The sequence below is a fragment of the Pinus tabuliformis genome, chromosome X (genome assembly GCF_031772625.1).
Source record: "Pinus tabuliformis cultivar Carrire ecotype Pingquan chromosome X, CPIR1, whole genome shotgun sequence".
NCBI classification, from domain to species: domain Eukaryota; kingdom Viridiplantae; phylum Streptophyta; class Pinopsida; order Pinales; family Pinaceae; genus Pinus; species Pinus tabuliformis.
Genome location: NC_142308.1, coordinates 1319084352 through 1319112223, shown reverse-complemented (window position 1 = coordinate 1319112223; position 27872 = coordinate 1319084352). Strand labels below are relative to the sequence as shown.

General features: G+C 41.5%; 1 pseudogene; it reads right to left on the bottom strand.

The window, feature by feature from the left end:
- Positions 1–1519: 1519 nt before the first annotated feature.
- Positions 1520–27872, bottom strand: part of LOC149144952 (uncharacterized) — a 72403-nt pseudogene continuing 46050 nt past the window's right edge.

Sequence of the window (27872 nt, the reverse complement as noted above, 5' to 3'; positions counted from 1 at the left end):
TAAGGGGCTTGGTGAAGATGTCTTATGGCTGCTCCGTTGTGGGAACATACAACAACTTAAGGGATCCATCGTCAACAAGCTGTCGAATGTAGTGACAATGGGTTTCCACATGCTTTGTTCATTCATGAAAGACTAGATTCTTGGCGAGTTTGAACACTCCCTGATTATCACAGAATAAGGGAGTAGGACCTACCTAGGAAACATGCATATCCACAAACATACGTCGAAGCCAAACTACATCACAAGATGCCTTAACTACTACCCAATACTCTACTTCTGTCGAGGAGAGAGCCACTGCCTGCTACTTCTTACTAGTCCATGTGATAGCACCAGATCCCAGGCTAAACACATACCCAGCTGTAGATTTACGGTCATCCACCAAACTTGCTCAGTAAGAATATATGTAACCACTAAGTGTAGGATCTGAAATCTAAGGGTACAAAAGTACATAATCAGGAGTGCCACTCATATACCGCAACAAAAACTTCGCTGTTGTCCAATAATCAACCTTAGGAGCTGTCATGAAGCGTGAAATTTAGCTCACTGCAAAAATAATGTAAGGTCTAGTGGCAGTAAGGTAGATGAGGTTTCCCACTAATTACCTAAGTAAAGATTCATCCACAAGTGGTGAGGATGACTGAGCTGAAAGTTTGAGCCCTGGTTCCATAGGAGTTGTGGTAGGTTTGCAATCCTGCATTCTGAACCTATCCACAAGACTTCTGGCATAATTAGATTGAGAGAGAAATATGTTGTTCTCAGTCTACCAGACTTCAACCCCCAAACAGTAATCAAGAAGTCCCAAATCTGTCATATCAAAAGTGTTGCACAAATCCTATTTGATCGCATGGATCAAATGTGCTAAACTGTTAGTAATGATAAGGTCCTCCACATAGACAACAACAAACAAAATATCATCACCAATGTGCTTGATATATATGTTTCCATCAGATGGACTCCATTGAAAGCCATGATCTGTTAGGTACTTATCAATTTTCATGTGCCAAGCCCGAGGGGCTTGTTTCAGACCGTAGAGTGCTTTTGACTAATCTACAAACTTTATGTTCTTGACCGACAACCTGAATCCTGGACGCTGCGTCATGTAGACTTCTTCCTATAAGTCACCATTTAGAAAAGCACTCTTTACATCCATCTGATGGACTTTCCAACTGAACTGAGACACTAAGGCAAGGAGAAGCCATATGGTACTCATCTTGCATGTAGGAGCAAAGGTCTCCTCATAGTCTATGCCTTCCTTCTGTGAGAACCCTCGAGCAACAAGGTGAGCCTTATACTTGTCTAGGGTTCTGTCATCTTTGTATTTCACTTTATACACCCATTTGCAGCTAATGGGCTTCTTCCCTACAGGAAGATCAGAAAGGGGCCAAGTGTGATTCTTTTGAAGAATCTCGAATTCAGCTTCCATAGCCTATTTCCACTCAGATATACCCTTATCCTCTAAATAGGTTTGAGGCTTAAAAGCACTGTGTAGGTTATCTATTAGTGAAAAATTTACTATAGTCTATTGTTTGGTCTTATTTCTAGAAGTTCTACCTTCAAGGAGCTCATTATCCTGGAGATAACTAATAGTTTTAGCCCACCATTTAGGCCGGAGAGTAGAAGAAACAATATCTGGAGTAGGTGGAGGAGGCTCAGGAACAACAAGAGCAGTGAGAGGTGGATTATTTTCTAGATGGAACTCAGGTAGTGCATCATCAAATACTAATGCTGAATCATCCCTCCCATCAGGTGGACCTAATGGAAGAAAAACATTGTGAGACTGATCCTTAGAACACTGCTCAAAAGGAGTACACTGAAAGAACCCTCTGTCTTCATCAAATACTACGACCTGACTAAAGATAATATGATCAGTGTCTATATCTATCAGCCTGTAAGCCTCGTGGTGATCACTATACCTTATCATCATGAGTTTCTGGCTTTCGAAATCCAACTTAGAGTGCTTAGCAGCTGGAATCCAAACATATGAAACCAAGCCAAACACTTTGAGGTGACTGATCTTAGGCTTACGACCAGACCAAACCTCTTCTAGAATCTTCCCCCTAACAGTCTAAGTAGGTGATTGGTTAAGAATATAAACAACAGCAAACACTCCTTCAGCCCAAAATTTGTTCGGAACACTCCTATGCTGTAACATGGAACAAGCCATTTCAACAATTGTACAGTTGCGACATTTGACAACACTGTTCTGCTGAGGAGTGTAGGGTGTAGTTAACTGGCGTTTTATGCCATGGGTATCACAGAATTTGGAGAAAGAAGAAGAACAAGTTCCCCCCCGTTATCTGTCCTAAGAGTTATGATATTATAGCCAGACTCTTTTTCAACTAAGGACTTAAACTTCTGAAAGATACTAAATACATTAGTTTTATGTTTTATAAAGTACACCCACATCTTTCTACTGAAATCATCCATAGTAAGAAAAACATATTCACAACCAGTAACTGAAGATGTATTCATAGGACCAAAAATATGAACATGAATTAACTAGAGTACCTTAGATGCATGCCAAGATTCTCCATCCTTGATGAAGACCGATGTTGCTTGCTAGCTTGATAGGTGCCGCACACTCCCAAATGCTGAGTTTGAATATCAGGTAACCCTGACACAAGTCCCTCCCAAGATAGCTGAGAGAGATAGTGAATGTTTAGATGCCCATATCTCTAATGCCACAGAGTGCTGATGGGACAAACACGAGTTGCGAGAGCCACTTCTGGAGAATCACCATTGTCAAGAAGCCTATATAGGCCATGATCCTCTAGGCCAACAACAACCATAAGACGAGTTTTCTTGTCAATAATGGAGCACTTCTGTGCACTGAACACCACATCAAGCTGAGGAGAGTTCCTCATAATCTGGCTGACAGACAACAAATTAAATTCCATACCAGGAACATAGTACACATTCAGGAAGATGAGTGTTTACCCATCAAACTGTATCTGAACTGTACCTCTGCCAACCACTGCATACTCCTCACCTCCGCCCAATACCACAGAATCACTACAAGATGAGAAGTCAGTAAACTAGTCATGCCTGTGAGAGAAAAGATGTGATGCACTAGAGTCAATGTACCAGTTAGAAGAAGGGGCATGATGTGAGGACCTCTTAGCCATAATGGCGTAAAAGGTAGATTCCTTCTGATCAGAATGTTCTACAATATTTTATTTCTGATGAGACCCTCCCTACTTCTTTTGTTCAGAAGCAATCCTTTGTCGACAATCTTTCTTCATGTCGACAAACTTGTGATAGTAATTACACTTGCACATTTCTCTGAATATAGCAGACTAGCAATGTGTGGATTATAAGACCATATTCTGTCACAACACAAGCCTTTGGAGGAAGAAGTGCTAGGCCTGTAATCACCATGGCCAGCACAACACTTGCAACGATGAACTTGCAAACACACCTGAGTGCCATATTAGCTAACCAAATATTCAGATCCTAATAGTTGTCCACAACAAACCATACAATTGGCAAGCTCGATGTTATAGACATTTTTTGGCACTACAACCCCAATCATAAATGTCCATAAACTAAGGGCTCGTAAGTCCCTAAAGGTGTTGTTCCAACCCCTAAAAGAACATGGTCAACTGATTACAACATCTCCCAGAAGTTCTCCATGAAAAACTACTCAGAACTGGTCAAAACTGGACCATTTCACCTGCTCCATGGTCAAAGCACATTGCATCCCACCTGAATAGACACAGTAGGTGCGATGCATGTTGGAAAACCCTTCTATGGGGTACGATGCATGTTCGAAAACCCTTCTATGGGGTACGATGGGCAAGAGTGGACAAATGACAGGGTCAATCCGCAAGGTGGAGAAGCATGGAATCTTCTAGAAACTTCTCCTGTGACACTTGCCTCTCTGCATTCGACCAGGGATGAGTAAGAGATCATCAATATCCAAGTGGAATCAAGAACTATTAGAGAGAGGACACTAATAAAATATCAAAAGTTGACTCATTCCCCTTGCAAACATCTATATACGGATCCCTCATCCCAGAGATCCAGAGGTTGGAATTTTGTATGTTATAAGTAAGTGTTGTTGGTTTCTTGGTGCAACATCATAGTGTTGGGTTATCTAAGCTTTTCATGAGGTGAAGAAGGTCTTTCTTGCTGAGGGGATGATGCTGGGTCAGAACAATTGGTTGTAATCCTCTTTGCTCTTTCTTGATTATCAATAAAGCTATTCAAGTTTTCCCCCACATTCTTGTATGATTGATGATTTATGCATTTGTGTGGCCAATCTACATCTGGTCCTATATTGTTTATGATAATAGATTGATGCTCTTGGATAGTGCTATGCTGCTTTGATTTTACAGGTACTCTTTGACGCTGGGTAGACAAGGAAGTGAGTGGCAAAAACCTACCAGAACAGAGAGGAATCGAGAAAGGAACCAAGTGCAAGACAGAGGTTGGTCTCCTTATTCTTCTCTAATCTATTTCTCATAAAGGAAAACGAAAGTAGTTTTTAGTTTGTTTGTTTCTAAGGTAGCTACTAGCCTTAGTGGGACTAGCAGCTCTGCATAGACACTAGTTTTCTTGATAACAAAATGGCAACTCCGTTGGGGAGCGAATAGATTGATTGTTTATCTACATTTGTTTACTTTATAAACTTACAAATGGAGCCTGAAGTCAAGCCAGCTAGCCTTCGAACTGCATTTTCTATGCAAGTGCAAAGTAGATCAATGCTGCTTTAGTCTATCTCTGGGTTTTGTTTATGAATTAAACAATTGATTTACAAGCTCTCTAATTGCCATTGTGGTGGCTCTAGTAACCTCCTTAGATCTACCCCCATGATTGATTTACTGATTACCACTTGCTCGGCCTAAATCCCTGAACTGAACTACAAACTGTGACCCAGAACCCAGTCAAAGTCTCATCCCTGGTCTAGCGCACTGTTTATTCTGTGAACTCCAAATGCATCGCACTTCCCGAGTGTAGTAGGTGCATTGCATTTTAGTTTCACTGTGTTACAGGTGCGTTGATCAGACAAGGCCTTGTTCCTAAATTTTGGTTTCTATGTTCACTCTTTTCAGCTCTATTCAAGAATTTTGCTGCCTGTAGTCAGTACACCCCTGTTTGAAACCCCTTTCCTTGTTGTTATTCTGCCTCCATTGTGCAAAGAACTGTAAATGTTTTTATGATTTTTGAGTCATTTTCAGTTCTCCTTTACAAAGGAGTAGCGTAATTGTACTATCATTTCTTGAATTGAAAGTGTTGCAAGTGTCGTTTTCAGTCATAGAAGAGAATCTGATTGTTCTTGATAGTCAATTACACTGTTACTCTTGTATTTGATTTGAGTTGGTAGTTTTTCAAGTGTCGAAAGCAAGTTTTCAATTCCAAATAACAAACTGTTGTCATTGTCCTCATTTTGTTTTGAAAAGAAGCTTGTTAGTAATTGTCACTTTGAAAAACAATTCAAATTTGTGCTTAGATTTCTTTTTATGATTCACACATTAAGAAGGATAAAAACAAATACATTCACGTGCATTTGCATTTAGACTGTTTGTTGGTTTGATTTAGGACAATGCATATAGTGTGTTCTCTATGCTCTTTGTTGAAAGAAAATCATCTCTCTTTCCTTAGTAGCTAGGATTTTCATTGCAAAAAGAAGATTAAACGACTGTTTATCATCTTAGGTTGCATTTTATGAATTGTACATATACATCACACGGCGAACCTGAAAGGAAAATTTCTTAAGCAAGATCAACTATAAAATAAATTTAATGAATCTAAAAACGCTTTGGAACCTAACGCACAACATCTAGAAGTCTAGGCTAGAGATGTATTCCGGCGTTGTAAAGCCTGGTAACTGTTGTTTTCACTGTTGGTTGGGTGATTCCTCCACTTTGAGACGATAAGTGCCAGTACGGACTTGTTCTCCCACGTACCGTCGAGTATATTTTGGGAGACCACAATAGGCTTAATCCTTTATCCATAGCAAGTTGTGTCTGTCGCCCTATCGATTGCAGTGCACTGAACACAGCATTCGGGAAGATTGACTGCCGTACCATAAAAAGTATTCTGCAGTTTTGCAATTGGTTTGGTAATCCCTCTGTCTAGATTTCCATAGTAGTCCCTTTCATTCCTTTTTAGACTCCTTAACGGAAAAGGTCCATCTGAGCACTTGTCACTTCAGGCTCATTAAAAATCAAAGGCGACTAGAGTCATCTTTTGTTTTTTCTCGACTCTTAAAAATTGAAAAACAAGTTGTGTCAAAGCCTCTAAAATTTATGTTAAATGGAATAAACATCACCTTTCCTGCGTTGGTCTTACGTTGAGAAAAATGGAGTTCACCAACCAAGGAGTTCCCCTTGGAGGAAATCCTAGTCCTTTCTCCTCTTGGGGAGATGTTGGTGCACCCCATATGGCCACATTGTCTCTCCCAGGATTGACAATCGGCTTGCCTGTATGGCTCTTCTCAACTGCTATCATTCAGAACACCGCAATTCTTGAGCAATCAAGTTAGCAACTAAACGATACCAGAGTTACCCCCCAACCCTCTACTTCGTCCCATTCTTCCTCTCCTCCTTCTTCTTCGCTTGATGAAGCTGGTAAAGCCCAAAATCAAGTAGCTGAGAAGAAGGAGAAGAAGAAGAAAGAGAAGAAGAAGAAAGAGCCAAAGGCGAAAAGGGGAACCCGAGCATCGTCTAGAGAAAATCCACACAATGCACTGACCAGGCCTAAATCGCCATGTGTCATTTGTAAAGGAGACCACTATCATCGAGATTGTCCTTGCATCCGTCGGATCTTAAGGGACTGGTCTCCTCGTTTGCACAATCCGGTGTCATCAACCTCTGACGATCATGTTGAGCATACACCGTCAACTAGTGAAAGTGAAGCCCCTAGACAAAAATGAAAATATAAATTTCCTTGTAAATTGTGTGAAGGCGATAATGCCGTCCACCGTTGTCCCTTCTTAGATGAAGCTAAAAGAGTTTTGGACGACTTTCCGGTTTCACCATTACAGCTTCCTCTCGGATATAAGAAACTCTTGTCGAGTCCGTCACTAGTTGAAAATTCAGCTGACACGCCCTTGTGGTCGGCCGAAGCATCTATCATTGAAGATAAACCATCTGAATCCACAGCAGATGAAAATAAAAAGGTCGAGGCAGCAATTGACCCGGTCATGCCTTCAGAGGATCAATCCTCAGAGGATACAGTCATCGAAGAGAACAAGAATGACACCGTTCAAATTTTCTTCATAAGCACAGACTCTGATGAACATGGGAGCAGTCTACCCATTCCTTTACCGCAGGAAGGAAGTTCGTCAGAGTCGTATCCAGCCGTCTATTCGGTCCCACCTCCAAGCAACCTGGTTGTTGCTTTTGACTTGAATCTACTAGGCAGACCCCGTTTACCGGCTAGTGTACCGTTTCGAATCATTGCTCAGATATATAGAATGGTCATGGCTGGTACCATCATAGATGACGGGGCTTCTGTGAGTATCCTTTCCTCAACTTCTTGGAAAGCGCTTGGTTCACCATCGCTTTTGCCTGAGATGAGAAATATAACAGGCTTTGACAAAGGAACCAGTCGACCGTTAGGGATCCTTCTCGATGTGCCGATAACATTGAGAAGGAAAACCGTTCACATGAACGTAATGGTAGTCCAAGGACCCTTGGATTATAATCTACTCCTTGTACGAGACTATATTTATTGCATGGGAGCCGTCATTGTTACAAGGAAAAGTGTCTATGCATAACTGCTAATCCCTCTAAGGCTGGTAGCTACCTTAGAAACAAACAAAGTAAAACTACTTTCGTTTTCCTTTATGAAAGATAGTTGAGAGAAGAATAAAGGAGACCAACCTCTGTCTTGCACTTGGTTCCTTGATCGATCCCTGTCTCTTTTGATAGTCCTTTGCTACTTGCTTTCTTGTATATCAGCTTCACAAAGTACCTGTAGAATCAAAGTAGCATAACACTATACGAGAACATGGATCTATTATCATGAACAGTCTAGGATCAGATGTAAATTGACCATACAAATACATAAAACATAAATCACACAAGAGTATGGAGGAAAACTTGAATAGCTTTATTGATAATCAAGAAAGAGCCAAGAAAGTTACAACCAATCGTTCTGACCCAGCATCATCCTCTCAGCAAGTGAGCCCTTCTTCATCTCATGAAAGGCTTAGATCACCCAACACTATGATGTTGCCTCAAGAAACCAATATCAATTCATTACAAGATGCAAAATTCCAGCCTCTGGATCTCTGGGATGAGGGATCAATATATAGATGTCTGCAAGGGAGATGAGTCAGCTTGTGATTTGATTAGTGTCTTCCCTCTGATAGTTCTTGATTCCACTTGGAGATTGATGATCTCTTACTCATCCCTGGTCGAATTTAGAGACGCAAGTGTCACAGGAGAAGTTTATGGAAGATTCCATGCTTCACCACCTTGTGGATTGACACTGCCATTTATCCCTTCTCGCCCATCACACCCGATAGAAGGGATTTTTGAAATGTAACGCACCTACTTTGTGTATTTAGGTGAGATGCAACACACTTTGCCTATGGAGCAGGTGAAATGGTCCAGTTTTGACTAGTTCTGAGCAGTTTTCCATGGAGAACTTCTGGGAGAAGTTGTAATCAATTGACCTTGTTCTTTTAGGGGTTGGAAAAACACTTTTAGGGACTTAGGAGCCCTTAGTTTATGGACATTTATGCTTGGGGTTGCAGTGCCCAAAAATGTCTATAACAGTTGCCCCCTAAAGCATGAGGTCATTAATTTTTTTTTGATGTCGGGTGAAATGATTTATCATGAGGATCCGAAGTTCTTTCAAGCTGGAAGGAGACCTGTAATAAGATACAATACAATACATTATCTTCATAATATTTTCATGATCTAGCTGAGATGGGCATTCCCATGCTCAGCTTTATAAATTCATTTTCATGTACATAGGACAGACAATCGTCTGAGTGTAGACTGATGATTCTGGTAGAGCCATCTGTTACACTAAAAAATGTCACCATGGCTATTTACAGTTGGTATGGCTCTATCAACAGTCATACTACCCTCTTGAGCAAGTCTTATGCCTCTACTATTCATGTCAAACTCCAAGAAAGAGAGAAAGTCTTTATAAACATGTTTATCTCTGGGTACGCAGGTTCTCTCAAGCCTTGCCTGCGGGTACGCACCTTTTGTTCATAAGGTCTGCGTCCAAGGACGCTCTGTATCTAAAGGGGCAGGTGCGTCCCTCTGAAAAGGTTAAAATGCGCAAGTTTTATCTTCAAAAACTTACTTGTGGTCATTTCTAGAGCATTCTAGAAGGTTGTTTGATGTGTATTGAGCGCCTCCAGATGGTTCATGCACTCCTATCAAAGAGGAACTTATCCCATCAATAAGGGAGTGATCCCATCCAAAGAGGGGACTATCCCATTGATGGTGGACCTGATTAACTTCCTCTTGAGCACTATAAAAAGAGGCATTGAGCCAGAAGGAAGAAGGTTGAAAGCTATAGATTTCTAAGGGTAAATGCTGCAGGAATTAGGACTCCCATTTAGAAGATTGTGAGGAGAGATTGTCATCTTTACTTGTTCTATTTGGAAGTGGGTGAGCTTTTTCAAAGTAGAGGAAGACCCTTGTGGACCCTGGAAGGAGCTTGCACAACACCAAGGCTCAGGTTGTAATGGTTCCTTTTGATTACCTTTAATGCAAATTGGTCCATTCCTCTCAATAACTTGTTGTTAATGGGCTATTTCATGTACTCCTTGGTCTATGTGTTGAATATGCTTTGTTTTATGTTATAATCAGGTGCTATTTAATTGTTTGACTGTTGGTGATTACAGGTTTTGGAGAAAAGGAGGAGCTCATCCAGATTAACAAAGCTTGGACTTCTACAACAGCGTTTGGACAAAGGTAAGAACGAAACACTTGATTTCTCATATCATAATGTATGTTTAGAGAAGGATAGCTCCAGTTTGTTTTGTTTGTGATTAGAATGTCTTAGACTTCTAGGAAGGTCAGTTGTGTCCGCACCCTTGACTGATTCCGTGTGACACCATCATCGCTTAGATTGGATGATTATCTGTGCAACAATGATGTACATTTGATGTATTTATTTTCCAGAATATATATCACAGCCCGGATGGATGAAACTAGATCTGGTTTCTTCAATCTCATTCGATCTTCACTCAAAGTAGAAGTCAATCCATGTGATAGATGTTCTAGAGTCGAACATGGAAAGACATCGCCTGATTACCAGCCAATGATGTAAGCTGTTAACAGGCGCGAGAGGAATCACCGATAATGATAATGATCCTCAAGGTACGGTAGTACAATTCACATGGTGTGAATAAGGGACTTAGCGTTGAACACCACACAAAAATCTTTCGGTCAAAGGCCATTGATGTGAACCTGTCCCTAGAAGTGACAAACTTGCCATTGAGGCATGCAAGCTTCAAAGTACTGAAAGGGTTGTTCCTAGATAAACTTCTTGGATAATGAGCTGATGTCGACAAGAAGCCGTCCGTCATAGGAGGGCCTTAATGAATCCCACATCAATGACATGGAACGGAGAAAATGATTTTAATGGAGGTGAAAATGATCTGGTGATATAAGGTTCAGGGGGGCAGTCATGAAAGAATGGAGCGTAAATGTATTGCGGCGGGTGAGACACAGGTGAATTCTTTGAGTGACTTCTCTTAAACATATCAGCGACACTGACATGATGGATTGGTAGCATTAACCCAAAATGTGGATGGTGTGATGTGACCATGGTGATGTGACCGGTGAATGAAACAACCCAACCCAACTTGGAAGCGAAGTGAAAGTGTCATGTTCAAGAGCGACTTGCTACCAACAAAGTTTCTTCAAGTTTTCTTCCCAATTTTTCCTAGTCATTGTTGACTAGTACCTCTTTATTTTTGTCAAGCTTGAGGAGGATAACATATGCTTGTTCTATAATTTTCCCTTCGGGCAAACCCATCGCTATGTTTTAACGAACCTATCAATAGTGAAACTTGTTCTTGTCTGTTATGGACAAGTTTGCCGCTATTAGGTTTTAACGAGTTTAACGACAAAGATAACTCGGTCCTTTTCAATTTTAGAGAGTCTGAAAAGGGACGTAAAGGAAACTCCAAAAACCCTTTTTCATCATCTAATCCCTTAGGTCTGAAGAAGTATAAAATAATACAGAAGGGATGAATTTTCGATACTTTTAACGACCCGAACAAAACAACCGATCGATCTTTTTGTGTAATAATCCCTCAGGTCCAAAAAGATTAAAATCTAGAGGAGGGATAGCACTTCCGGTCACTTTAAAAAGCTGGAGAGGCCGATGGCTCGGCAATCTTTTCATATTTTACGAGTCAACTGAAAAGAGCTTAAAGGAGGCTCGTTTTTTGAGGAACGAGTGATAAATTTGGGTAGCAGCTGATTGTAGGTAAGGTTTGGAATTTCCCAATCACGACAGTGTTACAAGGATGGCTAATAGAATCACTCTTCGCAGCTGTTCCTCAAAAGGGGTAAACAATCAAGTGGAGGTGAATGATCGGCCAATATAAAGTGGAGGTGATGATGAGAACATGACCAAGGCTTCAAAGGCTGAAGTACTACATTCACAATGGTTATTTACCAGAAATTGGTTCATTTTTGAATGAGCTTAAACACTGGGGGAAACATTTGCTCATTGCTTATGTTTATTTTTTAACGAGCACGAAGTCCGCGTTAAAACTGCTCGATTAATCCAATCGTATAATAAGAATGTCTCATATATTAAAATGGCATTATTTCAAAGCTTTGGCCCAAATCCTTTCTTTATGCAAGTTAGGAAACAATCAATCCTACGAGTTTAAAGGGTTAGAGGACTTACAAATTTAAAAAATAAATGGTCGCTCTTCACTTGCATGCCAAAAGGTTTGCATGCCCCCAGGTATAGAGACATAGAGTTTCAAGGTTACCTCGCAATTTCGCAGACAAAACATTTGTTTTTCCAAAAGGCCTACCTCTTTTAGGTTACCAAAGATTGTTCTATTTGTACCACAAACAAAACACTTCTTCGGCGATGTCTACCAAAATAGACAAAGGTGAATTGCGTAGATGCCTCCACTCACATAACTTTGACAAGGGAATCTTGTTCTAGTCCAACCCCCTTTTCCAATTTCGGACGGGAGTGTCAGACTAGTCATATATCTCTCGCGGAAACCTATGCTATACCTGAAGTTTTCCTGCCGAAGCAGACCAGGGTGCATGCCCCCTGGGTTTCAGTCATGTCCCCCGAATTACTCGCACTCATTAGGTGGACGGACTGGGGATTGATGAGATATTCCTTGCGTGAAAAGACCATTCAGGGATCGTATATGACTATTTGCTATGCGTGAACCGGGGAATGAAAGCTGGTCTACGAGCTTGACCACTCTTCTTTCGTGTGGAAAACACATTACTCTAAAGAGTGATGAGAGAATGGCTCCCATGCAATAAATATAGTCTCTCCCAAGGAGTAGATTATAATCCAGGGGTCCTTGGACTACCATTACATTCATGTGAACGATTTTCCCTCTCAATGTTATGGGCACATTGGGAAGGATCCCTAATGGTCGACTAGTTCCTTTGTCAAAGCCTATTATATTTCTCATCTTAGGCAAAAGAGATGGTGAACCAAAAGCTTTCCAAGCAGTCAAGGAAAGGATACTCACAGAAGCCCCTTCATCTATGATGGTACCAGCCATAACCATTCTATATATTTGAGTAATGATTCGGAATGGTATACTAGCTGGTAAACGGGGTCTGCCTAGTAGATTCCAGTCAAAGGAAACAACTAGGTTGCTTGGAGGGGGGAAAGAATAGACGGCCGGGTACGACTCTGACGAACTTCCTTCCTACGGTAAAGGAATGGGTAAACTTCCCCCATGTTCATCAGAGTCTGTGCTTATGAAAAGAATTTGGACGATGTCATCCTTGTTCTCTTCGGTGACTGTATCATCTGAAGATGGAACCTCTGAAGGCAAGACCGGGTCAATTTCCGCCTCGACCATTTGACTTTCGTCTGGTATGGATTCAGATGGTTTTTCTTCAGTGATAGATATTTCGGCCGACCACCTGGGCGTGTCAGCCGGATTTTCAACTAGTGACGAAGTCGGCAAGAGTTTCTTATATCTAGGAGGAAGTCGTAACGGTGAAATCAGACGATCGTTCAAAACTCTTTTAGCCTCATCTAAGAAGGGACAACGGTGTATGGCGTGATCACCTTAACACAGTTTATAAGGAAATTTTCTTTTTCCTTTTTGTCCAGGGTCTTCACTTTCACTAGTGGACGATGTATTTTCAACATGATCATCAGAGGTTGACGACACCGGTTGTGCAAACGAGGAGACCAGTCCCTTAAGATCCGAGGGATGCAAGGAAAATCTCTATGAAAGTGGTCTCCCTTGCAAATGACACATGGCGATTTAGGCCTGGTCAGTGCAGTGTGTGGATTTTCGTTAAACGATGCTTGGTTACCCCTTTTCGCCTTTGGCTCCTTCTTCTTCTTCTCTTTCTTCTTCTTTTCCTTTTCTTCTCAGGTACTTGATATTTGGCTTTACCAGCCCCATCAGGCGAAGAGGAAGGAGGAGAGGAAGAATTGGATGAAATAGAGGGTTGGCGGTTAACTCTGGAATTGTCTAGCTGCTGACTCAATTGTTCAGGAATCGCGTTGTTCTGAACGACGGAGGTTGAGAAAAACCATACGGGCAAGCCGATTGTCGATCCTGGAAGCGACAATGTGGCCATATGGGGTGCACCAACATCTCCCCAAGAGGAGAAGGGACTAGGATTTCCTCCAAGGGGAAATCCTTGGTTGGTGGACTCCATTTTCCTCAACCTGAGACCAACATAGTAAAGGTGATGATTATTCCGTTTAAAATAAATTTTAGACGCTTTGACACAACTTGTTTTTTCAATTTTTAAGAGTTTTGAAAAAACAAAAGATGACTCTAGTCACCTTCGATTTTTAATGAGCCTGAAATGACAAGTGCTCAAATGGACCTTTTCCATTAAGGCGTCTGAAAAGGAACAAAAGGGACTGCTCTAGAAATCTAGGCAGAGGGATTACCAAACCAATCGCAAAACTGTAGAATACTTTTTACGGTACGACAGTCAATCTTCCTAAATGTTGTGTTCAGTGCATTGCGATCGATAGGGTGGCAGACACGGCTTTCTATGGATAAAGGATTAAGCCTATTCTGGTCTTCCAAAATATACTCGACGGTGCATGGGAGCACAAGTTCGTACTGGCACTTATCGTCTCAAAGTGGAGGAATCACCCAACCAACAATGAAAACAACAGTTACCAGGCTTTATGACGCCAGAATACGTCTCTAGCCTAGACTTCTAGATGTTGTGCGTTAGGTTCCAAGGCGTTGTTAGATTCATTAAATTTATTTTATAGTTGATCTTGCTTAAGAAAAAGAAATTTGCCTTACAGGTTCACCGCATGATGTAGATGTACAATTCCTAAAATGCAATCTAAGATGATAAACAATCGTTTTATCTTCTTTGTGCAATGAAAATCCTAGCTACTAAGGAAAGAGAGATAGTATTCTTTCAGCAAAGAGCATAGAGCACACACTATATGCACTGTCCTAAATCAAACCAATCAAACAGTCTAAATGAAAATGCACATGCATGTATTTGTTTTTAGCCTTCTTAATATGTGAATGATAAAACGAAAGCTAATGCACAAATCTGAATTATTTTTCAAAGCGACAATTACTAACAAGTTTCTTTTCAAAATCAAAATGAAGACAATGACAACACTTTGTGATTTGGAAATGAAAACTTGCTTTCGACACTAGAAAGACTACTAATTCAGATCGAATACAATAGTAACAGGGTAATCGACTATCAAGAACAATCAAATTCTCTTCTATGACTGAAAACGACACTTGCAACACTTTCAAATCAAGAAACGACAGTACAATTACGTTACTTCTTTGTAAAGGAGAACTGAAAAATGACTCAAAAAATACCTAAAAACATTTACAGTTCTTTGCACACTGGAGGTGGAATAACAACAAGAAAAGGGGTTTCAAACAGAGGTGTACGGACTACAGGTAGCAAAACTCTTGAATAGATCTGAAAAGAGTGAACGCAGAAACCTAGTCTGATCAGCGCACCTGTAACACAGTGAAACTGAAATGCAATGCACCTACTACACTCAGGAAGTGCGCTGAATTTGAGATTTATAGAACAGACAGTGCGTTGGACCAGGGACGAGACTTTCATTGGGTTCTGGGTCACAGTTTGCAGTTCGGTTCAGGGATTTTGGCCGAGCAAGTGGTAACCAGTAAATCAATCACAAGGGTAGATCTAAGGAGGTTACTAGAGCCACCACGAGGGCAATTAGAAATCTTGTAAATCAATTGTTTAATTCATAAACAAAACCCGAAGATTGACTGAAGCTGCATTGATATACTTTGCACTTACATAGCAAATGTAGTTCGAAGGCTAGCTGGCTTGACTTCAGGCTCCGTCTGTATGTTTATAAAGTAAACAAATGTAGATAAACAATCAATCTATTTGCTCCCCAGCGGAGTCGACATTTTGTTACAGGGAAAAGTTTCTATGCAGAACTGCTAATCCCACTAAGGCCGGTAGCTACCTTAGAAACAAACAAAGTAAAACTACTTTCATTTTCCTTTATGAAAGATAGATGAGAGAAGAATAAAGGAGACCAACCTCTCTCTTGCGCTTGGTTCCTTGCTTGATCCCTCTCTCTTCTAATAGTCCTTTTCTATTTGCTTTCTTGTATACCCAGCTTCACAGAGTACCTATCGAATCAAAGCAGCATAACACTATACGAGAACATGGATCTATTATCATAAACAATCTAGGATCAGATGTAAATTGACCATACAAATGCATAAAACATAAATCACACAAGAGTATGGAGGAAAACTTGAATAGCTTTATTGATAATAAAGAAATAGCCAAGAGAGTTACAACCAATCGTTTTGACCCAACATCATCCTCTCAGCAGGTGAGCCCTTCTTCACCTCATGAAAAGCTTAGATCAACCAACACTATGATGTTGCCTCAAGAAACCAACAACAATTCCTTACAAGATGCAAAATTCCAGCCTCTGGATCTCTGGGATGAGGGATCCATATATAGATGTCTGCAAGGGAGATGAGTCAGCTTGTGATTTGATTAGTGTCTTTCCTCTGATAGTTCTTGATTCCACTTGGAGATTGATGATCTCTTACTCATCCCTGGTCGAATTCAGAGAGGCAAATGTCACAGGAGAAGCTTCTAGAAGATTCCATGGTTCTCCACCTTGCGGATTGCCACTGCCATTTGTCCCTTCTCTCCCATCGCACCCCATAGAAGGGATTTTTGAAATTCAACGCACCTACTGTGTGTACTTAGGTGAGATGCAACGCACTTTGCCTATGGAGGAGGTGAAATGGTCCAGTTTTGACCAGTTCTGAGCAGTTTTTCATGGAGAACTTCTGGGAGAAGATGTAATCAGTTGACCTTGTTCTTTTAGGGGTTGGAAAAACACTTTTAGGGACTTAGGAGTCCTTATTTTATGGACATTTATGCTTGGGGTTGCGGTGCCCAAAAATGTCTATAACAGTCGTCTCCTCACTCTTTAGAGTAATGTGTTTTCCACAGGAAGGAAGAGTGGTCAGGCTCGTAGACCAGCTTTAATTCCTCGGTTCACATATAGAAAATAGTCATATAGCAACCCTAAATGGTATTTTCATTCAAGGAATGTCTCATCAATTCCCAGTCCGTCCTCCTGATGAGCATGAGTGATTCAAAGGACGTGACTGAAACCCAGGGGGCATGCACCCTGGTCTGCTTCAGCGGGAAAACCTTGGGTATAGTGTAGATTTCCACGGAGGATATATGACTAGTATGACACACCCGTCAGTTTAGGAAAATGGGATTATGCTCGACTAAGATTCCTTCATCAAAGTTATGTGAGTGGAGGCATCTGTGCCACTCACCTTTGTCTATTTCGCTAGGCATCGCCGAGGAAGTGTTTTGTCTGTGACACAGACGGAACAATCTTTGGTAACCTGGAAATTTTTCGCTATACCTGGGGGCATGCAAACCTTTTGGCATGCAAGTGAAGAGTGACCATTTATTTTTTAAATTTATAGGTCCTCTAACCCTTTAAACTCATAGGATTGGTTGTTTCCTAACTTGCATAAAGAAAGGATGCGGAGCAAAGCTTTGTAAGGTGCAAGCTTCCGAAAAATGGCATCTTAGATAAGACATCTTTATTATACGACTGGATAGAGTAGTTTTAACGCGGAATTCAAGCTCGTTAAAAAATAAACATAAGCAATGAGCAAGTGTTTCCCCCAGCATTTAAGCTCATTAAAAAATGAACCAATTCCTAGTAAATAACCATCGTGAATGTATTACTTCAGCCTTTGAAGCCTTGGTCATGTTCTCATCATCACCTCCACCCTGTATTGGCCGATCATTCACCTCCACTTGATTGTTTACCCCTTTCGAGGAACAGCTATGAAGAGTGATCTTGTTAGCCATCCTTGTGACACTGCCATGATTGGAAAATTCCAAACCTTACCTGGAATCAGCTGCTACCCGAATCTATCACTCGTTCCTCAAAAACAGGTCTCCTTTAAGCTCTTTTCAACTGACTCATAAAATATGAAAAGATTGCCGAGCCATTGGCCTCTCCAGCTCGTTAAATTGACCGTAAGTGCTATCCCTCCTTTAGATTTTAATATTTTTGGACCTGAGGGATTATTACACAAAAATATCGAGCGCTTGTTCGTTCGGCTTGTTAAAATTACCGAAAATTCATCCCTTTTGTATTGTTTTATACTTTTTTGGACTCAAGGGATTATGTGACGAAAAAGGAATTTTGGAGTTTCCTTTACGTTCCTTTTCAGACTCTCTAAAATTGAAAAGGACCGAGTTATCTTTGTCGTTAAACTCGTTAAAACCGAGTAGCGACAAACTTGTCCATAACAGACAAGAACGAGTTTCAGTATCGCTAATATCGTTAAAACATAGCGATGGGTTTGCCCGAAGGGAAAATTATAGAACAAGCATATGTTATCCTCCTCAAGCTTGAAAAAAATAAAGAGGTACTGGTCAGCATTGACTGGGGAAAAATTCGGAAGAAGACTTGAAGAAGCTTTGTTGGTAGCAAGTCGCTCTTGAACATGATATTTTCACACCGCATCTAAGTCGGGTTGGGTTGTTCCATTCATTGGTCACATCACCATGGTTCCATCAAACCATCCACATTTGGGGTTAATGCTACCAATCCATCATGTTAGTGTCGCCGATATGTTTAAGAGAAGTTGCTCAGAGAATTCACCTATGTCTCACCCACTGCAATACATTTACACTCCATTCTTTCATGACCGCCACCCTGAACCTTATATCACTAGATCGTTTTCACCTCCATTAAAATCATTTGCTCCGTTCTGTGTCATTGATGTGGGATTCACTAAGGCCCTCCTATGATGGATCGCTTCTTGTTGACATCAGCTCATTATCCAAGAATTTGGTCTAGGAACAACCCTTTCAGAACTTTGAAGCTTGCATGCCTCAATGGCAAGTTTCTCACTTCCGGCGATAGGTTTACATCAATGGCCTTCGACCGAAAGATTTTGCGTGGTGTTTGATGCCAAGTCCCTTATTCACACCACATGAATTGTACTGTAGTACCTTGAGGTTCATCATCATTATCGGTGATTCCTCTCACGCCTGTTAACAGCTTACATCATTGGCTGGTAATCAGGTGATGTCTTTCCATGTTCAACTCCAGAACATCTCTCATATGGATCGACTTGTACTCTGAGTGAAGATAGAACGAGATTGAAGACCCTGGATCTAGTTTCATCCATCCGAGTTGCGATATATATTTAGGAAAATAAAGACATCAAATGTCCATCATTTCTGCATAGATAATCATCCAATCCAAGGGATGATGGCTCTACCAGAATCATAAGTCTACACTCAGACGATTGTCTGTCCTATGTACATGAAAATGAATTTATAAAGCTCAGCATGGGAATGCCCGCCTCAGCTAGATCATGAAAATATTATGAAGATAATGTATTGTATTGTATCTTATTACAGGTCGCCTTCCAGCTTGAAAAAACTTCGGATCCTCATGATAAAGCATTTCGCCCGACATCAAAAGATTAACGACCTCATGCTTTAGGGGTCAACTGTTTTTGGGCACTACAACCCCAATCATAAATTTCCATAAACTAAGGGCTCCTAAGTCCCTAAAGGTTTCGTTCCAGCCCCTAAAAGAACAAGGTCAACTGATTACAGCATCTCCCAGAAGTTCTCCATGAAAAACTACTCAGAACTAGTCAAAACTGGACCATTTCACCTGCTCCATGGTCAAAGTGCGTTGCATCCCACCTAAATACACACAGTAGGTGTGATGCATGTTGGAAAACCCTTCTATGGGGTGCGATGGGTGAGAGTGGACAAATGGCAGGGTCAATCCGCAAGGTGGAGAAGCATGGAATCTTCTAGAAACTTCTCCTGTGACACTTGCCTCTCTGCATTCGACGAGGGATAAGTAAGAGATCATCAATCTCCAAGTGGAATCAAGAACTATCAAAGAGAGGACACTAATCAAATCTCAAAAGCTGACTCATTCCCCTTGCAAACATCTATATATGGATCCCTCATCTCAGAGATCCAGAGGCTGGAATTTTGTATCTTGTAAGGAAGTGTTGTTGGTTTCTTGGTGCAACATCATAGTGTTGGGTGATCTAAGCTTTTCATGAGGTGAAGAAGGGCTTTCTTGCTGAGAGGATGATGCTGGGTCAGAACAATTGGTTGTAATCCTATTTTCTCTTTCTTGATTATCAATAAAGCTATTCAAGTTTTCCTCCACATTCTTGTATGATTGATGATTTATGCATTTGTGTGGTCAATATACATCTGGTCCTATATTGTTTATGATGATAGATTGATGTTCTTGGATAGTGCTATGCTGCTTTGATTCTACAGGTACTCTTTGAAGCTGGGTAGACAAGGAAGCGAGTGGCAAAGACCTACCAGAAGAGAGAGGAATCGAGCAAGGAACCAAGCGCAAGACAAAGGTTGGTCTCCTTATTCTTCTCTTATCTATTTCTCATAAAGGAAAATGAAAGTAGTTTTTAGTTTGTTTGTTTCTAAGGTAGCTACCAGCCTTAGTGGGACTAGCGGCTCTGCATAGACACTAGTTTTCCCGATAACACTTGCTGAGACAACAAATATCAAATAAGATGATAGGTTCTTCTTGATGAAAAACTGTGATATATAAAAACCAACAATAATTAGTGCGGGCAAGAACTTGAGTGGTATGTCGATGACAATCAACCCGGTTGAAGCCACCGAAATTGACAAGCCAGTAAATGCAGCCAAGCCAAAAGCATCGTTAACCAGACCAATCCCATAACCTCCTACTTCCAATGCTGCTCTTAACATGATAATTGTCACCAGCACATAATTCCAGGGAGGGCAACGTGCAAATATCGCCTGAAGGAGTAAAAGACAACACTGATTTCCAGACACACAATCACAACCAACAGTGCAATTGTGCCATTGGCAATTTGAATCTGCTGAAGCAAAGGAGGATCCTTTGAAATGTACCGCAATGCACCGAAAGGCGATGCATATAATTGAAACAACTGGGGCACCAAAAAAAGTAGGAAGAGGTCGCAGACAGTGGCCATGGAAGAAAAAGTGATGGAAATGATGAGATCTGATGTAAAGAAACAGAGGCAAAAACAACAAAGTTAGGGTATGAAGTGTGCATTCGAGTGGACCAAGAATCAGGGTTTCGTCTACAAGCTCACCACCATATCGTTTTTCAGCCTTGGTCCTCAAAGACAACTGTCGTGGTAGAGAATACATCTAATAGAAGATGCAGAGAATCATCATAAAATAATAGAGCACGTGATACATTCCCACGACCGCCACCGCCCCCCACGTCTAGATTACTGACATTGTGAATGGAATACAGGCGAACAGGAGCCACTCGGGTTATGAGTATGGATGGATTCTCGAGCTGGAGCCACTAGAATTGAAGTGAAGCCCACACACCTATCAGAAAATTCACCTCGCAGCACACGAGCATGACAAGTATGTACATTATCCAGGAATCTATGGCAAAGAGAGTCGAACCCCCAAGCATGAATGCCAACTATCAGACTAGCAGGGTTGACCAGATGCCGAAGAAGGTGCCTTGCTTGAGCTGCAAGGAATCAAGGATGTAGGAGACCATAAGCCCGACCGTCAAAGTCACCATTACTGGAATGCCACCCATTTCTACCAGGAGGGTTGCGCAGGGACCTAGGGCACTGACGATTCAGGCGTTGTAGGTAAAGGAGGCCAAGGGGAAGAAGTGTTGCTGACTAGTCGAGTAACCACAAAGAATTCCTTCGCAGTTGTCTCAGATTTCAGCCAGATGGGTCTGCAGCCTTGCAACCCCAAATTCCTCAGAATATCTTCCAAATTGGCCACAAATCCAATAAATCAAACTGTCTCCAAGGAACCTAGAAAGAAATTGCTTCAAATTTGCCTTAGGGAATGGCAAACTGCCTCAGGAAATGCCCTCTGAAGTTGCCCAGATGTTTCTTGGAAAACTAGTATCCTAAAGAATGCTATCCCTCTAGGTTTGGAAGCTACCCTAAAAACAACAGTTTAAAGCAATTCAATGATTTCTTCTATGTGTAACAGGTAAGAGAAATATAATGGAACCAACCTGGAACTTTCGCTTGATCCCTTGCTTGATCTCTCTCCCCTTCAACAGATCCTGCAACTCCTCCCCATACTTAACGCGCTTGCAGAGTACCTACAGAAGTACAACAACAAAGAACCGTCAAAGCATCGTGATCTATTACAACATAAAGATTACTGAATTAGATATATAATGAACAAATGATAGCATTCACAAATGATAACATTCACAATTGCATAATCATATGGAAGAAAACATAAAGAGCTTTATTGATAGAAGGGAGAATTATAACCCAGTTGTCTGATTGAGAATCATCCTCGCAGCATCAATCCTTCTTCACCTCACGAAATAGCAACATCACTACAACAAGAATACAATGCTCTCTCCTCACTTACAAACTATCAGCACTTCCTTGCAATTCACAACATTTCAGCCCCTAGATCTCTTGGATGAGGGATCCTTTTATAGATGTGCGCAATGGTGTGAGTCGTCCATGGGGTTTGATTAATGTCATTCCACTTGTTACAATTGGTTCCATAAGAGAAGGGATAAAATATGGTTTTAGATCCCTTATTCATCCTTGGGCGAATTCAAAGATGCAAGTGGCACAAGAGAAGTTTCTAGAAGATTCCATGAGCATCCGCTTAGCAAACTATCCTGGAAATTTATCCATCCTTTCCCATCACACCCTTGGAGATGTAATTCCAATAGTTTGTGGGCACTCTTGGGGTTAGTTAGGCAATTAACTTCTTGGGGTCATAACTTTTTCATATTATCTCTATTTCGTGCGTACGATACCTTGCTAGAAAGGTCTCCCTAAGTACTACATGATTTTCTGTAGGCCCCTTCCTATGGTTATGGGCCTACAAAGGACTTTAAAAAATGTCCTTTAGGGGGTCGAAACTGCTCCAAAATTTCAGGACCCAAAAAACTGCTAAAAATAATAAATGCTGAAATAAGGAAGGAAATAAATGAAGCTGACTTGAGGTCTAGGTGGGATAGGTGGATGGAAACCAATAACTACCTGGATGATTCCTCCCCCCTTAGGAAGCAATGGTCACCATTACGTGCAGAGCCTCCTTGAGGCGAGGAGATTTCTGTTGAACCTAGTCCCTAGTGAGCCACTTGGCTTGGTGCAGGGGTTGGCCAACTTTGACAACCCAATATAGTTGGATATTTTGCTAGCGAGTGTTCTTGGCTTGTGTGTCCATAATGCAACTAGTTGTGGCATGTTCCATGTAGTTTGGGTTTAACTCTGTTGGTGTGAGTTGTTATGAAATGTCTGATGTGTCCAACAATGGTGGGATGTATGGTCGAAGGTGGTCCACATTGAACACTAGGTGTAGGCCAAGAAATGGGGGAGTGTTGAGCTCAAAGGCATTATCTCCCACAACCTTGGTAATGGTGTAAGGACCATAACAGAGTGGATAGAGCTTCCGATGGGCACTGGTAAAGAATTTTCTTTGTAAATGCATGAAAAATTTGTCGCCCACCTGAAACTTGTGTGGCACCTGATGTTGATCATGTTGCTACTTATACTTGGCATTTAACTTCTCCAGGATGTCATGAACCTACTGGAAGATGTGTTGGATGCGCTCAATAAATATGGGCACTTTATCAGCCTCGAGTAGTACATGTGTGGATTATGTCTGCATAGTCGCATGAGGCATGGCAACATCAATCAGAAAAAATGGTTAAAATCCTAGACCCACTTGAAAGGGACTTTGACTAGTTGAGCTATGGAGAGCTCTATTATAACTATGCTACACATATGGAAGACTCTCATACCAGGTTTGAGGATTCTTGGAGTTGTACATAAGGAGTATGTGCACTATCATCCTAATGACAACCTTCCTGTGGACATTAGTCTCAGGGTGGAAGGTAGTCAATTTGGTGAGCTTGGTGTCTAATAATGTCCACAGGCTTGACCAGAATCTGCTCAAGAGCCTGCTATCCTGATATGATATAATGATCTTTACGATCCCAAAATGTACCCATACTCATTCAATGAAGGGTTTGGCAGTGTCCTCTACTGTGACACTCTTATTGAAAGCTGCCAATATATCCATCTTAAAAGATATGTCCTTGTTATAGACATTTTTGTGCCTCGCATCATGGAGCATGGAATGTCAATAATTACAGGGATCCTCAGTCCCTAAACATGTTGTTCTTACCCCTAAAAGAACAAGGTCATCAAACAACAGCACTTCCAATCAGTTCTCCACCTGAAAACACTTCAAAACAGGCTTATTTTGGATCATGTCAGCTGCTTAACTGAGCTTCTGCGCTGTAATGCAACTGTCCCACTCTGTACCTGCGCTGGAAGTCAAAAGTAATGAAGGCTACCTGCGCTGGGCGAGATTGGCCAAGTGGCACAGTCATCCTGCAAGGTGTCAACTGCCCAGGAAGCTTCCAAACTGACACTTGGTTCATAAGATTCGCCCTATGATGAGTAAGAGGTACTTGATCACCATGTGTAACCAAGGATCTCCAAGTGGACTCAAGAACTGAAGATTAACTGAAGAGGGAGAGGACACAAGGCAGCTTCATGTCAGTCTCAAGCTGACTCATCCTCTCTTCTTCTATCCTATATATAGAGCTCTTCTATGAGGTCTAAGGAGGCTGGAATTTTGTGTAAAGCAAGGAGGTGTTGTTGGATTACAGTTAGAGCTATTGGGTGATTGTTTTACAAGAGGTGAAGAGGAGAGTTCTTGCTGCTGGGGAGGTGCTGCTGGATTGGAGCCATCATTGGTTGTAACCTTCTCAGAACCCTGTTACTTCTATCAATAAAGTTTTGCATGTTCTCCTATATACCTGTATTGCATTGATGTATTGTATTTACATGTATATTTGATTCACTCTAATCCATGCATCAGTTATGAGTACATGTATCTTGTAGTTTCCTCTCTTGTTTTGTGCAGGATCTGTGTGTAGCTGGACCGGCAAAGAGAGTAAGGAGCTGGGAACAAGAGACAAAGAGAGAGGATCAAGATCGACTAAGCGAAGGACACCAGGTTGGTTAATCATTTCTTCTTTCTCTCTGTACTTTCATAAAGGAAAACATCAAAGCTTTACTTTCAGTTGTTGCTAAAGACTGTCACCTTTAGAGTAGGGATAGGGTCATCCGCATCGGATACTTTTCCCCACAACAAACTGGCGACTCCGCTGGGGAGCCTAGTATCTTGTTGGTGTTTGTAGTATTTTGCTATTCATTTCTTGAAGAAAAGAGTACCAAATCGAAAAGCTTTTGACTATATCAAAAGCGAAGTAGAGGGACTGCTACTCTTGCTCATTTGCTGAGCAAATTCAAGATTTGAAGAGCTTATCTACAAAAGACTCTTTACTCTTTGTGATAGATCTTCATCCTCTTGATCATACCTTAGCCTGTACTTGACCTATAGCTTTTTATTTCATCAAAAACAATGCATTTTTGAGCTTTTTATGACCCGGAAAACTTTGTAGACGAAACTCTCGTGAGTCAGTGCAGGCTGTACACAGGCAGCCTGCATTACAGCGCAGGTACTCCCTTCGGGAACTGCGCTGAGAGTGAAATTGGCAGACTAGAACCTGCGCTGGTCCAGTTAGCCCTTGTCTTGCTCAGTCTTCCTATTGTGTCTTGGCCCTGTTTGCACTTGTTTTTGGCTGATTGCTTGCTGGTTATTGTACTTGCTGTAAGCCACTTCTCCTTGACATTATTCTGCCTCAGTTGTGTGATGAAACTGTGAATGTTCTTTCAGTATTTCTTGTTGCAGTTACAGTTTCCCATTGTGAAAAGCGAACCAGTATAGCTGTGACCTCTTAGATCCTGAACTGTAAAAGTGTCTTTGTGATCTTAAGAGCTAGTTTTATTACTGTTCATAGCTGTTTGAGTTTGTTCGATTTGCATTTCATGGTTTGAATCTATACATTTCCTGTGTTTTTAAACAAGTCTATCATAAGGTGTCTTTTTGATTGTGGACAAGCTTGTTTATTTCTACTTGAAATTAGATTCAAAATCATACAACAGTTTCCTTTTTGTCTAGCATCAACATTAAGGATAACGAAAAGAAATACATGCATTGTGCATTTTGCATTTGACTGTATGCTTGACGATTTAGGAAGATGTGCATTTTAGTGTGTGTTCTTTGATCTGTGGAAAAAGTTGTGTCCTTCTTTTCCCTCAAGTAGATTAAGGTTTTCAAAGTTGAAAGATTGAAAAGATTTGCTTCTCATTCTTAGATTGCATATAGGAAGTTGTATATATACATCTCGTGGCGAACCTGAAAGGCAAACTGTTAAGAAAGATCAACATTAAAATAAACTCAATTTACATAACAACGCTTTGGAATTTAACGCAAACATCTAGAGGTCTAGGTAGAGACGTGTTCCGACGTCATTAAACATAATGACTGTCGATCTCTACGAAGGTGGGTGATTCCTCCTGAGAGTCGGTGGCACTAACACGGACTTGAGCTCCCGCGTACCGTCGCGTATATTGGGAGACCCCTATAGGCTTTTATCCTTTATCCTTAGGAAACCGTGTCGGCCGCCCTACTGATCGCGATGCAGTGAACACAGCATTCACGAAGATCGACCACCCGTACCGTAAAACGTATTCTGTGGTTTCGCGAAAGGTTTGGCACACCCTCTGCCTAGATCTCCATAGCAGATTCTTTTGGCCTTTTTCAAACTCTATAACTGAAAAAGTCCAACCGAGCATTTGTCACTTCGGGCTCGTTAATACATCGAAGGCGACTAGAGTCATCTTTAGCTTTTTCTCGACTCTTAAAACATGAAAAAGCAAGTTTGTGTCTAAAAGCGTCGTTAATAAAATTTATTTTAAAGCGGAACATAATCACCTGTTATTCCCACGTTGATCTTTCAGTTGAAAAGTATGGAGCCCACCAACCAAGGAAGTAACCTTGGCGGAAGTCCAAATCCCTTCTCCTCTTGGGGAGATGTTGGTGCGCCTCATATGGCTACATTGTCGCTTCCAGGATTGACAATCGGCCTCCCTGTATGGCTCTTTTCAACTAATGTAGTCCAGATCGCCACTAATCCTGAGCATTCGAATCAACAGTCAGAACAATCTAGAACTACCCACCAGCCTTCCACTTCTTATGATACTTCCTCTGATCCTTCATCTTCGCAAGGTAGAGCCGGCAAAAGTCAGCCTCCCAAGGAGAAGAAGGAAAAGAAGAAGAAATAAAAGAAGCAGAAGGAGCCTCTGGCGAAGGCGACTGGGGGCAAGCAGAAGAAAGCTGACAAAAACCCACACACTGCACCGACCGGGCCTAAATCGCCATGTGTCATTTGCAAAGGGATCCATTTCCATCGTGATTGTCCTTGTATTCCCCGGATACTAAGGGACTGGTCCCCAAGGTTGCACAATCCGGTAGCATCAACCTCTGGTTGTCAAGTTGATTGCATTCCGTCAACTAGCGAGAGTGAAGGACGAAGAAGGGGACCAAGATCACCCTGTCTATTGTGTGAAGGTCATCATGCCATCCACAAATGTCCATTCTTAGATGAGGCCAAGAGAGTTTTGGAAGATCGCCCGGTGTCACCGGTGCGACTTCCACCTGGATATCAAAAACTCGCGCCTAATCCCTCGATAGTTGAAAATCTGGTTGAACCACTCAAGTGGTCAGCTGAAGTGTCGGTCATTGAGAATGAACCTACTGAATGTAGACTAGACGAAAGTCTAAAGGTCGATATGGCAGTTGGCCCAGTTCTTCCTTCAGAGGTTCTATCGTCCAATGACTCCGTCATTGAAGACCCGTCTTCAAATGGCACCGTCGCCGAAGAGTCATCTTCATGCGACACCCTCACTGATGAGAACAAGGATGACACCATCCAGGTTCTTTTCATCAGCACCGACTCCGATGAGCATCAGGGCAATGCGCCCATTCCTTTATCGCATGAAGGAACATCATCAAAGTCGTATCCGGCCGTATATTCGGTCCCACCGCCAAGCAACCTGGTTGTATCCTTTGATTGGAATCAACTAGGCAGACCCCGGTTACCAGCCAGTGTACCATTCAGAATCATTGTCCAGATCTATAGAATGATTATGGCTGGTACTATCATTGATGAAGGGGCGTCTGTGAGTATCCTTTCCTCTGTTGCTTGGAAAGCACTGGGTTCCCCGGCGCTTTTACCTGAGTTGAGAAATCTCTCAGGTTTTGATAAAGGAACCAGTC